We start from the raw sequence: 14,389 nt of genomic DNA, 5'->3' as shown, positions 1-14,389 counted from the left end.
GACCAACGAGCCTTCTTGTCCAAGGCCAAGAAAAAAGAGCTACTCCGGCATCAACAAAAGAAGGAACATGAACTAACGTGGAAGCAATCAAAGACCTCGAGACAGTGTGAAAGGCTAACAAATGCAGGTTGGCCTCTTAACTGACCTAAAAATGTGGCTGTATCTAACATGTAGAGAGATGTTAGGAAGGACAGCTGAAACGGTCAGATGTCACTTAGACCAGCGGGTCTCAAATCCAATCCTCGCGCCCCATGCTCTTCACATTTTGTATGTTTCTCGTATAGCTTCAGACATTTCTTCCATTCGAACATAAGTGCCCTGAGAAGTGGACATCACATGGCATCCCTCGGTGATTCAAGTTCAAAGCGTATGTATACGTTCAATTCAAAGTGAGTAATACAGAGGTGTATAGAGGTATACAGAGGTATATGATGTCACACTTCTCCATGTGTGAAGAAGTTGCGCGGCGCAAATCCGTGAACCAATGTTCCAAAGTGAAGTAAACTTTGACGGATTTCCCCTGCTCAGGGAGTGGGGAGCAATGAACACTGTGTAGGGACCATGTCAATCGCATGGAGCTCACTTCTAATGAGCTGATTATCTGAATCAGGTGTGCTAACAAAGAGAGACATGCAAATCCAAGGTCAAGAAAAGTCCAAGGCCAAGAAAAAAGAGCTAATCTGGCATCAACAAAAGAAGGAACATGAACTAACGTGGTTTTCAATCCTGTCCTCTACTCATCCCTGCCCTGCACATTTTGCGTTTGCCCTCATCCAACACACCTGTTTCAAATCATCAGCTCTTTAGTTGAGACTGCAAGACCTGCTTTGGGTGTGTCTAATAAGGGAGACATACAAAATGTTCAGGACAGGGGTGCCTCCAGGAAAGGTTTTGAAAACCATTGCCCTAAAGAGACCGACTGAGCATTGACGCAATGCTGCGACACTCCCACGTTAGCTTTTTTGGGGCTCACAGCTGCCAAAAAGTATTTCAGGCATCGTCCTGTGCAAATGGGTTGCAAAACAGTGCCATTTTACGCACAGTTCCCTAAATCAGTGGTTTTCAAACCTGTCCTGGAAGCACCCCTGCCCTGAACATGTTTAATGTTTCCCTCATCTAACACACCTGTTTCAAATCATCAGCTCATTAATAGAGACCACAAGACCTTATTCGGGTGTGTCTAATAAGGCAGACAATCAAAATGTGCAGAGTAGGGGTGCCTCCAGGACAGGTTTGAGAACCACTGCCCTAAAGAGACAGACTTTGTCTCCTCTGACAAAGAGTAGGGTGATCTCACTGATCTCAAAGCGAGAATCATACCCCTAGACCAACGAGCCTTCTTGTCCAAGGCCAAGAAAAAAGAGCTACTCCGGCATCAACAAAAGAAGGAGCAATGAACACTGTGTAGGGACCATGTCAATCGCATGGAGCTCACTTCTAATGAGCTGATTACCTGAATCAGGTGTGCTAACAAAGAGAGACATGCAAATCCAAGGTCAAGAAAAGTCCAAGGCCAAGAAAAAAGAGCTAATCCGGCATCAACAAAAGAAGGAACATGAACTAACGTGGTTTTCAATCCTGTCCTCTACTCATCCCTGCCCTGCACATTTTGCGTTTGCCCTCATCCAACACACCTGTTTCAAATCATCAGCTCTTTAGTTGAGACTGCAAGACCTGCTTTGGGTGTGTCTAATAAGGGAGACATACAAAATGTTCAGGACAGGGGTGCCTCTAGGAAAGGTTTTGAAAACCATTTCCCTAAAGAGACCGACTGAGCATTGACGCAATGCTGCGACACTCCCACGTTAGCTTTTTCTGGACTCACAGCTTCCAAAAAGTATTTCAGACATGGTCCTTTGCAAATTGGTTGCCACCAAGATTTGAACTTGGATCACTGGATTCAAAGTCCAGAGTGCTAACCATTACACCATAGAAACTTAACTGGGGCAGGTATTGCTCACAGGGCCACAAAGACTTCACCCACCGCCAAACTAGTGTTGTTTTTTTCTTTTTCTGTGGCAAGAAAGCACACAGGTTCCACTGAGATTCTAACTCATATCACTGGATTCAAGAATGAACTGGTTTCAACACCCAGAGTGCTGACCATTACACCATGGAACCGAAACTGCTTTGGTGGCCAACTGGGAAACAGATAGCGATGTGGCAGTGGGGAAGCAGTTATACAGAGAAGTTGGAACCCAGTGATTTTTGGTCACTGGCCCGCCTCAGACAAAGGGAAAAGATTGGGAGATTTTGCAAAAACCCTGGATAGACCTAGGGACCTTTAGACCTTCAGTCTAGTGCTTTCCCAACTGAGCTACTTCAGCCACAACAAAACGTTGCTTAGCAAAGCAGAGATTTCAGTGAGATCACCTTACACTTTGTCAGAGGAGAAGAGCAGAGCAGAGTAGAGATGAGCTCCCAGAGAATGAAAACAGCTGGCCAGTACAGGGATCGAACCCGCAACCTTTATTAGTACCACACTCTAACCAGCTGAGCTAACCAGACTGGTTTAGCCATCTGTGTCCGCCCAATTAAAAAAAAACCTGTCTAAATGTTTGTGATCCCAATGAGACAATAAAGCTTCACTTGGGCAGCTACTCTTCATGCTTTATATGTTACCCTTGGGAGATATCATCAGGAAACATGGTGTTAGCTTTCATTGTTTTGCTGATGATGCTAAGCTCTATATTTCTTTGTGGCCGGTGATACACCAATTTGAAAAACTAATGGAATGCATAGTCAATATAAAAAACTGGATGACGAGTAATTTCTTACTGCTAAATTCAGAAAAAACAGAGGTGTTAATTATAGGACCTAAAAACTCTGCTTGTAATAACCTAGAAAACTATCTAAGACTTGATGGTTGCTCTGTCAATTCATCGTCATTAGTTAGGAACCTAGGTGTGCTATTTGATAGCAATCTTTCCTTAGAAAGCCACGTTTCTAGCATTTGTAAAACAGCATTTTTCCATCTCAAAAATATATCAAAATTACGGCCTATGCTCTCAACGTCAAATGCAGAAATGTTAATCCATTAATTTATGACCTAAAGGTTAGATTATTGTAATGCTTTATTGGGTGGTTGTTCTGCATGCTTAGTAAACAAACTACAGCTAGTCCAAAATGCAGCAGCAAGAGTTCTTACTAGACCTAGGAAGTATGACCATATTAGCCTGGTCCTGTCAACACTGTAGTTTAAATCTAGATTAAAGACCTATCTCTTTAACCTGGCTTACACATAACATACTAATATGCTTTTAATATCCAAATCCATTAAAGGATTTTTAGGCTGCATTAATTAGGTAAACCGGAACCGGGAACACTTCCTCTATCAAGTCAAGTCAAGTCATCTTTATTTATATAGCGCTTTAAACAAAATACATTGCGTCAAAACAACTGAATAACATTCATAAAGAGAACAATGTGTAAATAATGAAAAATGATAGTTAAAGACAGTTCATCATTGAATTCAGTGATGTCATCTCTGTTCAGTTTAAATAGTGTCTGTGCATTTATTTGCAATCAAGTCAACGATATCGCTGTAGATGAAGTGACCCCAACTAAGCAAGCCATAGGCAACAGCGGCAAGGAACCGAAGCTCCATCTACACTAATATTAGTCTGTTTCTTTCTTATTCCGAGGTCACCGTAACCACCATATACAGTCTGTATCCAGATCAGAGGGTCACTGCAGTCACTCGGATCCAGTACGTATCCAGACCAGATGGTGGATCGGCACCTAGAAAGGACAGAAATCTGGGTGTTATATTAGACAGCAATTTGTCTTTTGAAAATCATATTTCCAATGTTACAAAAACTGCATTCTTCCATCTTAGAAACATGTTATCTGTTTCTGATGCAGAAAAGCTAGTTCATGCATTCATGACCTCTAGACTGGACTATTGTAATGCACTTCTAGGTGGTTGTCCTGCTTCGTCAATAAACAAGCTACAGGTAGTCCAAAATGCAGCAGCTAGAGTCCTTACGAGGTCAAGAAAATATGATCATATTACCCCAATTTTACAGTCTCTTCACTGGCTACCTATTAAGTCCCGGATCAGTAACAAATTATCATTACTTACCTATAAGGCCCTAAATGGTTTAGCCCCAGCGTACCTAACTAGCCTTCTAACACGTTACAACCCATCACGCTCCCTAAGGTCACAAAACGCTGGACTTTTGGTCGTTCCTAGGATAGCGAAGTCCTCTAAAGGAGGTAGAGCTTTCTCACATTTGGCTCCCAAACTCTGGAATAGCCTTCCTGATAATGTTCGGGGTTCAGACACACTCTCTCTGTTTAAATCTAGATTAAAAACACATCTCTTTCGCCAAGCATTCGAATAATGTATCTTTTAAATTGTGAGTGTAGTTGCATCTGATCAAAGGTGCTTTTTTATTCATTAGCTTGGGTTAAACTAATTTTACTTTGTTGGATCAGCAGCTATGCTAATGATGTCTGTATTTTGTTTCTATGTTTCGCCACGGGATTTACACAAGCTCCAGTCTGGATCCAGAACACCTGAGAAGAGATGATGCTGACCCTCAGAGGACCTCAGATGATGCTAACCCTGAATCAACAAACAGAACTAACAATTATTGCTAAATGTGTGACTGAATCATATAATAACTTAATTAATAATATTTATAGTTCATCGTCTAGCTGACTACGTCTTGTATTATTATTATTATTATTATTATTTTTATTTTTTCTAAAATCCTGTCAAATGTGCACAAACTACTAGCTACTACTAAATATTGTAGAAACATAATTTTCTGTAAAGTTGCTTTGTAACGATTTGTTTTGTAAAAAGCGCTATACAAATAAACTTGAATTGAATTGAATAGCGCAGTTGTCGTTGCTAGGAAACACTTGTTTGTTTACTACTGTGTTGAGACGTGCTGCGTTTAGTCTCGTACTCTATCGCATACGTTGTCAGTGTTGTGTGCTTGCTTAGACCTTTTTTGTGATAAACAGTTAAATACGTTCAGCTGAATTCAATTTCCGTTTTGTCGGGTTTAAAAAAGATTAGTATACTGCGGCAGCGGTTGCGGCAGCCCTCCAGTTAAGCCCTCCTCGTGTGAAGACCGAAGAGTGTAAAGACCGACTCTACCGTGCGACTCCAACGGTCAGGGACACCGGCAGGGGATATAAGTATTGTTTTGATTAATCTTTTTCCTTTTCCTTGTTTCATTTCTTTTTCAGTTGTTTTTTGTTATAACCAAATCTTACTGTGTTTCCAAATCCCTTCTATCATTACCACTCGTAAACCATGCATCACACAATGTAGACAGCGCAATCTTAACAACATGCATACTTTGTCTATGTCTGCTAATACACTACTTTCTTTTCCTATTGGTCTCTGGAATTGCCAGTCTGATGTAAACAAAACAGATTTCATTACTTCTATTATTAGTCATACAAAGCTTAATCTCATGGCCCTAACAGAGACCTGGATCAAACCTGCAGCACTCTCCAATAATTTATCATTTTCCCACTCCCCCCGTTTGACTGCAAGAGGTGGAGGTACTGGTCTGCTCATCTCTAATGATTGGAAATGTAATCCTTTACCATCTTTGGGTATCAACAGCTCCTTTGAATCTCATTCAGTTACTGTTACCTACCCTTTTAAAATACATTTTTTAGTTGTCTATCGACCCCCAGGACCACTGGGTAACTTTTTGGATGAATTAGATGTGTTGCTCTCAACCTTTTCTGAGGATGGTACTCCCCTAGTTATGCTTGGAGATTTCAACATTTATCTAGATAAACCTATTTTTGCCGATTTCCACACTCTGCTTGCCTCTTTTGATCTCAACCGAGTGTCAACTACTGCTACTCACAAATCAGGCAACCAACTGGACCTTATTTATACACGAAACTGCTCTACTGATCATGTTCTTTTTACTCCACTGCACACGTTGGATCACTTCCTCCTCACTCTTAACCTCAACATGATCCCTGACACATCACTTACCCCTCCACATGTCATCTTTGGACGTAACCTATGCACACTTTCTACCTCCCGGCTATCTGCAAAGGTTTCATCTTCACTTCCTTCCCCTAAACTGTTTGCATCTTTGGATGCTAACAGTGCTACTGATACTTTTTGCTCCACTCTGCTCTTGCTCTCAATCTTGTTTAGACACTGTTTGCTCCTTATCTTCCAGGCCAGCCCGTAACACCCCTTCTGCCCCTTGGTACTGATTTTCTACACGAACACCGTTCTAAGCTTAGAGCTTCTGAAAGGGTGTGGCGCAAGTCCAAATATACTACTGACCTTATTGTGTATCAGTCACTCCTATCTTCTTTCTCTGCGAATGTCTCCTCTGCTAAAATGACATGCTACCATAACAAAATTAACAATTCATCTAACTCTTGCATGCTTTCAAAACATTTTCCACACTTCTTTGTCCTCCTCCTCCCCTTCCTGCTTAATCTCTAATAGCTGACGACTTAGCAACGTTTTTCATTAATAAAATTAAACACATTAGTGCACAATTTTCCACACCACAATCAGTCAAGCTCATATCACCAGCAAACTTACACTCATTTACATCCTTCTCTTCACTCTCTGAGGCAGAAGTCTCAAAACTCATCCTTTCTAATCACCCTACAACTTCCCCGCTTTATCCTATTCCATCTCATCTCCTTCAAGCCATTTCTCCTGAAGTTGTACCTGCACTCACTCACATCATCAACACTTCCCTCCACACTGTTGTTTTTCCCTCATCATTTAAACAGGCACCTATAACTCCACTACTTAAGAAACCCAACCTCAACCCATCTCTTTTAGAGAGCTACAGACCAGTTTCCCTTCTTCCTTTTATTGCAAAAACACTTGAACAAGCTGTGTTCAACCAAGTCTCTGAATTTCTCAAACACAACAATCTCCTTGACAGCAACCAATCTGGCTTCAGAAGTGGACATTCAACTGAGACAGCCTTGCTCTCAGTTGTTGAAGCTCTAAGACTGGCAAGAGCAGAATCCAAATCTTCAGTACTTATCCTCCTTGATCTGTTCGCTGCTTTTGACACGGTTAATCACCAGATCCTCCTATCAACCCTACTGGCAAATGACATCTCAGGAACCACACTTCAATGGTTTGAGTCTTACCTATCAGATAGGTCCTTCAAAGTATCTTGGAGAGGTGAGGTGTCCAAATCTCTAACTACTCATATCTAACTACTGGGGTGCCTCAGGGCTCAGTTTTTGGACCACTTCTCTTCTCTGTCTACATGGCATCATTAGGTTCTGTCATTCAGAAACATGGCTTTTCATACCACTGCTATGCTGATGACACTCAACTCTACCTCTCATTCCATCCTGATGATCCGACGGTAGCTATTCACATCTCAGCTTGTCTAACAGACATTTCTTCCTGGATGATGGACCATCACCTTCAACTCAACCTTGCCAAGACAGAACTGCTTGTGATTCCAGCAAACCCATCGTTCCATCACAATTTCACCATCAAGTTAGGCACATCAACCATAACTCCTTCAAAAACAGCTAGAAGCCTTGGAGTTATGATTGATGATCAGCTGACTTTCTCAGACCACATTGCTAAAACTGTCTGATCCTGCAGATTTGCTTTATTCAACATCAAGAAGATCAAGCCCTTTCTTTCGGAACATGCTCCACAACTCCTTGTTCAAGCTCTTGTTCTGTCCAGGCTGGACTATTGAAATGTTCTCTTGGCAGGTCTTCCAGCCAATTCTATCAAACCTTTACCTAATTCAGAAGATTAATTTTTAATGAGCCAAAAAGAATACACGTCACACCTCTGTTTATCAATTTGCACTGGCTTCCAATAGCTGCTCGCACAAAATTCAAGGCATTGATGTTTGCCTACAAAACTACCACTGGCTCTGCATCCATCTACCTAAATTTGTTACTTCAGACTTATGTGCCCTCTAGAAGCTTGCGTTCTGCAAGTGAACGTCGCTTGATTGTGCCATCCCAAAGAAGCACAAAGTCACTTTTTCGGACTTTTAAATTAAATGTTCCCTTCTGGTGGAATGAACTCCCCAACTCAATCCAAGCAGCTGAGTCCTTGGCCATCTTTAAGAATCGACTTAAATCTTTATTTGACCCTCTAACTTCAACACTCAATATTCTAATTCTATTCTTTAAAAAATCTAACTACCTTTCTAATCTTTTTGTATTCTATTTTCTTTGCATTTATTATGCAATTGTATGTGTATGTGTGTGTATATGTGTAAAGACCTCTAACTAGCTTGCTCTATTCTTTTTTTTTTATTCTATCTTTATATATTATATATATATATATTATTTATTATGTTATTTAAAATCCCATGCTACGTGTACTGTGTTAACCTAACTGAGACTTGTTATAGCACTTATATATCATTGCTCTTTTTGTTGTTTTTGATTGCTTTCACTGTCTTCATCTGTAAGTCGCTTTGGATAAAAGAGTCTGTGTGGCGAGTGGGGCGGGGCCGAGAGGCGTGGGAACGAGGAGTGAGGCCAGGTGTAGTGATTGAAGATGAGCTGAACCTGCGCCCCACCACCGTTATCGAGTCCCACGTAGGAGATGGAAGAATATAAAACTGGAGCGACGACCATGAAGGACGAGAGAGGACCAGGCCTGGGTCTTATTTTATGTTTTGCTTTTTATTTGTGCGCGTCAGTCGTCTGCGAGGGGCTGACACGCTGTTTTGTGTTTATTTTTGTTATTAAAATGTTTTGATTGTGCGCCGGTTCCCGCCTCCTTCTTCCCGATGATTACAAAGGTCGTATCGTTACAGTGGTGCCGAAACCCGGGAGAAGGAGGGACGTGCTGCTGAAGATCCCTCACCGCTGTGGTGAATCCACGGTGCCCTCGAGCTGGCGAGGTATGTGCCGCCAGGGACGCTCGAGGCGGTGGGCTGGAGCGAGTTGCCAGGGACGGGCGAGCTCGCTGCCGGCCGCCCACGATATGGAGGGGCGGCTGCCGTCCGTGAGGGAGCGGAGGAGTCTGCGCCGTTCGCCAGAGGGCCGGAGCCTGCTGCCTCCGCGATGGATTCCGGAGGGGCAGGGAACGGGGGACTCCTGCCGCTGCCCAAAACCGGAGGAGCCGTCGCCGTCCATCGGGTGGCAGAGGAGTGTCGCGCCGTCCGCCGAGGGCCGTCCAGTGCCACCACCAGGCACTGCAGAGGAGATCACCCAGCTGGTGGAGGGCCGAGCAGCAGTGCGTCTGGGAATCTGAATTTTTATTTTATTTTTTCCTCTCTCCCCTCTCTCGTCTCTGTCGCTCCTCCTTCCATCTCCTTTTCTCTCGCCTCGTCTGTCCTACCCCCAGGTTCCCGCAGGTCTCCGTGAGGGGAGTAGAGTGCAGTCTCGTGGGTACCCCCCGGCCTGCGAGGGGTGATGGGGGTATGTGGCGAGTGGGGCGGGGCCGAGAGGCGTGGGAAGGAGGAGTGAGGCCAGGTGTAGTGATTGAAGATGAGCTGCACCTGCGCCCCACCGCCGGTATCGAGTCCCATGTAGGAGATGGAAGGATATAAAACTGGAGCGACGACCGTGAAGGACGAGAGAGGACCAGGCCTGGGACATTATTTTATGTTTGCTTTTTATTTTGAGTGCACCAGTCATCCGTGAGGGGCTGGTGTGCTGTTTTGTGTTTATTTTTCAATTATTAAAATATTTTGATTGTGCGCCGGTTCCCGCCTCCTTCTTCTGGATGATTAGGAAGTTTGTATCGTTACAGTCTGCAAAATGAATAAATGTAAATGTAAATGTAATAACTTACCCTCATGTTGTTCCAAACCCGTAAGACCTCCATTTTTGGAACACAGTTTAAGATATTTTAGATTTAGTCAGAGAGCTCTTATTCCCTCCATTGAAGCTGTGTGTACGGTATACTGTCCATGTCCAGAAAGGTAAGAAAAACATCATCAAAGTAGTCCATGTGGCATCAGAGGGTCAATTAGAATTTTTTGAAGCATGGAAAATACATTTTGGTCCAAAAATAGCAAAAACTACGACTTCATTCAGCATTGTCTTCTCTTCTGTGTCTGTTGTAAGACAGTTCAAAACAAAGCAGTTTGTCATATCCGGTTCGCGAATGAATCATTCTTAGTAACCAGATCTTTTTGAAACAGTTCACCAAATCGAACTGAATCATTTTAAACGGTTCGCGTCTCCAATTCACATTAATCCGCAAATGTCTTTATTATCGATTGGATGGCTATATCCTTTAGCACACATTTCATGGTCTGTGTGGCAACTTGCATTTTTCCAAAATAGTCGTCTACAGTAAAATGTTCAGAGCAAACGAAATACTTTGTGATGGTGTTTACAGGTGTGTTTGGATCTATTTCCGGAGCAAGTAGCCATCGATTCATCAGGTCAGCGTTTTGGGTTGGAATTCTATGAAACATCATAGTATTACCTGTTCTCCCCTGTTTATTGTCGCAGCTCTTTACAATACAGCAAACACCCATGATTGTACACTATAAATTTACTATCTAGTAATTGCTGACTCTATTACTCCAACTCTGAGCGAACTCTCTGCTCCTCACCACAGCGCGTCTTGTGTGCTGCGCTAATCACTCCGCCCAAGTAGCCACTCCGCCCAAGTAACGTTAGCTGTGCTCCTACGCCTAGTGAGAATATAGTTCTCAATATTTATATGATTAAAAATGGTCTCTGTCTCATATAGCCTTGTTATTTGTACACGCTGTGACTACACAGATAACGACATGTAAATAGGAAAATGTTTGCATTATTTTGTCACTTATTGGGATTACTATGCTAACAGTATCCATTTACATCCAGTCTTTGTGCTAAGCTAGGCTAGCGGTGGGTGCCTCAAATAACACTAACAGAACGCACAGAAATGAAAAAGGTATGTATGGACTTATCTAACTCTGGGGATACTGTGAATAAGCTAAAGTCCCCAAAAGTCGGAGTGTTCCTTTAAGCTGTTAACTTTTTTAATGTGGCTGACACTCCCTCTGAGTTAAAACAGATCCGAGCCAGATAATGAATTTTTTCTGTTCAGTTTTTTGTCTTATTTTTGTTCTTGTACTATTTGATTGTTCTTGTAAATACATAATGTACACGTTACACATGTTATTTATGTCGCCTAGCAGGTTTTTTGTCTTATTTTTGTTCTTGTACTATATTTTTTGTTTTGTACTATTTGATTGATCTTGAGTCAATAAATAATGTACATGTCTACATTTTGGACTTTTATTTATGTTGCCTAGCAGCTATGGGTTTTAATTTTACTATTATAGGTGAACATATAGGTACATATATACATGCATATATATACCCATATAGGTATATGTATGCACATATATTTGTGTACATATAGGTGAAAATATATGCGTGCATATATGTACATATATGTGTAAATATATGTCTGCATATATGTTTATATATATGTACATATATATGTGTGCATATATGTACATATATGTACATATAATATAGGAAACCGGCCAATTTTATATATGTCACATATATTTAAAACCTATATCAAAACCTATATTGAAACATATATGTTTATATAGGTTTTTTCCATGTGGGTGGGGGCGGTCCCTTTCGAGTGTAGTGTTCCACATTTGGGGTGAAGTGTGAATTCAAGTGTTTTTTTTTTGTTTTTTGTTTTTTTGAGTAGGTAATTAGGCTCCAGCCCTGGAGTGGAGTTGTGTGTGTGTATTATATCTTTATATTTGGGACTTTCGTACATGTGATTTAAAGCTTTCCAATAAAATTGACTTTTGTAATTAACCTCTATTTCAATTCCTGACCCAGCCGTAATCTAACCTGTGTACTTTAGTGAGGTTTATAAAAGGCGATTCCCCTGTAAATTACCTCTAGGGGTGAATTGCTGGTATAGGCAGTTCCCTCCATGGTTTAACCTTTAAGTTGTTCTCTCTAAACCCTGATAGTAACTGGGTTACGGCTGTTTTTTTTTTTCAGAAATTGAGACATTGGTGAGTTGTTTGTTTTTGTTTGATGGTTGTTGTGTTTTTTTTAGTAGTGGTGACTGTTTGAATGGGCATTCCATTTGGGTTAGTGGTCTTTTTTGTAGTCTTTCATTATGCATGATGAGTTGCAGGAAATGTGAGATTTAGTGGCCCAATTACAGGTGGATAATGAGAGGCTGCGGCAGGAGTGGGCATCAATTGATTTTCCTGACCCTGGCACTTCTTCTATTAGTGCGGCACCACTGGTTACGCCTCAGTTGGCTGATAGGAGTGGCGGTCCATCCGAACAGTTTGTGTTTGTTCCAAGAGAATGACGTTGTCCAAGATTTAATGGTAGAATTGGTATTAGCATTGACGAGTGGGTCGAAGAGGCTCAAGCATGCATGCACACTCGTAATATGTTTCCGAACAGACCCTCTTTCTATATGATCATTTGGTAGGAGAGGCCCACAATTAAATTTAATTATCATTCCAACTTGGTCAGGATTGATCCAGATAAGATTATTTCTGCCCTTCAAGAGTTGTATGGGTGTGCAGACTCGTATGTTGCAGTGCAGGTGGCTTTTTTTTCCAGAAGGCAACATGAGGGAGAAACATTACTAGAGTTCTCCATGGGCCTGTTGAGTTTGTTGGACAAAGTGAAAAGTCAAGCGCCACATGCTATTCCAAATGCTGATATCGTTGTACGTGATCAGTTCATGTAATATGTGTTGAATAGTATGCTCCGCCGAGAATTGAAACACTTAATTAGTCAACAGCCCACTGCAAAGTTGTTAGACATTCAGAGCAAGGCCATTCGTTGGGAATGGGAGGGAATGCCAGGTGGTGCGAGGGGTAGGAGTCAGTCTGTATCTTTAGTAAGTGGCATACAATATGGCGTTCAGGGGGAGGTCAGATTTGGATCATGGGGTTCATTCGGGTGAATTTAATGAACTGCGGGAGCTGTTGCGCCAGCAGCAACATCAAATTGGTCAGCTCACCCGAACTGTCTTACGTAATCAAAATGTGCACGTACACGACTGCTCTCCTCGTTTAAATCACATAATTTGTAGAAGGTGCCAACAACCCGGTCATATTGCTCGAAATTGTGATGGTGAATGTCCCTCCCCTCGCACTCTGTCACAAGCATTTGCTCCCACTTCTTGTGGATTTAGGCCACTGTCTGGCCTTCAATTGCCGGAAAACGAATTCCAGCTGGGCTGCAGAACCACAGTCTCTATCAGGTCAGTAAGTCTTGCAGCACGCCTTTCCATCCGGCCGGCAACAGCCGATGTGAGACAGCCACGTTGCAGTGGGCTTCTTGTCGAGGCTTGGGCGGCTGTAATTTCATATGCGGACGCTCACATTACTCATCATGGTTCAACATTGGGCTACAGACTGTTTCCTTGTGCAGCGACATCATGGAGAGCAGGTAATGGTTGCCTAGCAACAGCAGACGCCACTGATGTGTAAGCAAAGAGCAGGCTACAGAGTGCTTTGGGAAAAAAAAGAGAAAGCAGTGGTGCGTCTAGACGTTTTCACTTCAGTCACAACATGCAAATGTGGTTTTGTTTTGAAGGAGAAAAACAAATTTTGCTGGACTTGATGACCAAGTCCGAGACAAGTCAGAGTGCAAACACCAACGAGTCGGAGACAAGTCAGAGACAATAGAAAAATGTCTCGAGTCTGGACTCGAGTACTACAGCCATAGCTTTGACACAATCTGTATTCTGAGTATGGGTCACCATACATGGCTCTATGTCATGTCACATTGGTATATAAATAAAGGTGACTTTGTCACGGGCCGGGCTAGAACTCGGGTCTCTGGTGTGGTGGGTGAGAGATCTGCCACTAGGCCACAAAGGCTGAGGTGTTAGACCCAATTGAAATACTCAAGGCAGTACTCCAAGCAATTTTGGTTTATTAAAAAAAGGACTTTGCAAGCCAAAAAAATCCAACGAAAGTTCTTCTCAGACAGAGGAATTAATAACAAGAGAGATAATGGGAAAACAAAACCACAAGGGAAAATAAAAAAACTCCACAAGGGGAGAAAACAGATCAAGAGCGTGTGAACAAACAAATAACTAGGAACACCTTACTTGAGGTAGCATGGGAGGACTTGGAAGAACTAGTAAATACAGAGCTGGTATCATGCAGCCTGAACTCAAAAACCAAGTGTCAAACAAGGGAAAGACTCAGCTAAAATACTCTAACAGAAACAAGGCTCAGGTGACCTGGATAACGCTAACAAGAGTAGACAAAGAAGAACAAAGACAGAAGGGAACACAGGGGACCTCCAGAGGCACGGAGACAAACTACAGGAGGTCAAATGCTGACAGGACCCCCTCCTCTAGGAACGGCTCCTGACGTTCTTTCCAGAACACCCGGGCCTCCGGGTGTGAAACTCCCGGATTAAACTTGGGTCAGGGATGTCTTTGGCTGGAACCCAGGAGCGCTCCTCTGGC

At 42.4% G+C, this 14,389-nt stretch overlaps 1 non-coding gene across 1 annotated transcript; it reads right to left on the bottom strand.

The window, feature by feature from the left end:
• Positions 1–1,865: 1,865 nt before the first annotated feature.
• On the bottom strand, positions 1,866–1,937 carry trnaq-uug (transfer RNA glutamine (anticodon UUG)). The gene has a single exon. It is a non-coding gene; the product is annotated as a tRNA-Gln (tRNA).
• Between the last annotated feature and the right edge of the window lie 12,452 nt (positions 1,938–14,389).

Source organism: Carassius gibelio, chromosome B19, assembly GCF_023724105.1.
Source record: "Carassius gibelio isolate Cgi1373 ecotype wild population from Czech Republic chromosome B19, carGib1.2-hapl.c, whole genome shotgun sequence".
NCBI classification, from domain to species: domain Eukaryota; kingdom Metazoa; phylum Chordata; class Actinopteri; order Cypriniformes; family Cyprinidae; genus Carassius; species Carassius gibelio.
Note: the sequence above shows the minus strand (reverse complement) of the source record. Positions and strands in the feature narration are given on the sequence as shown.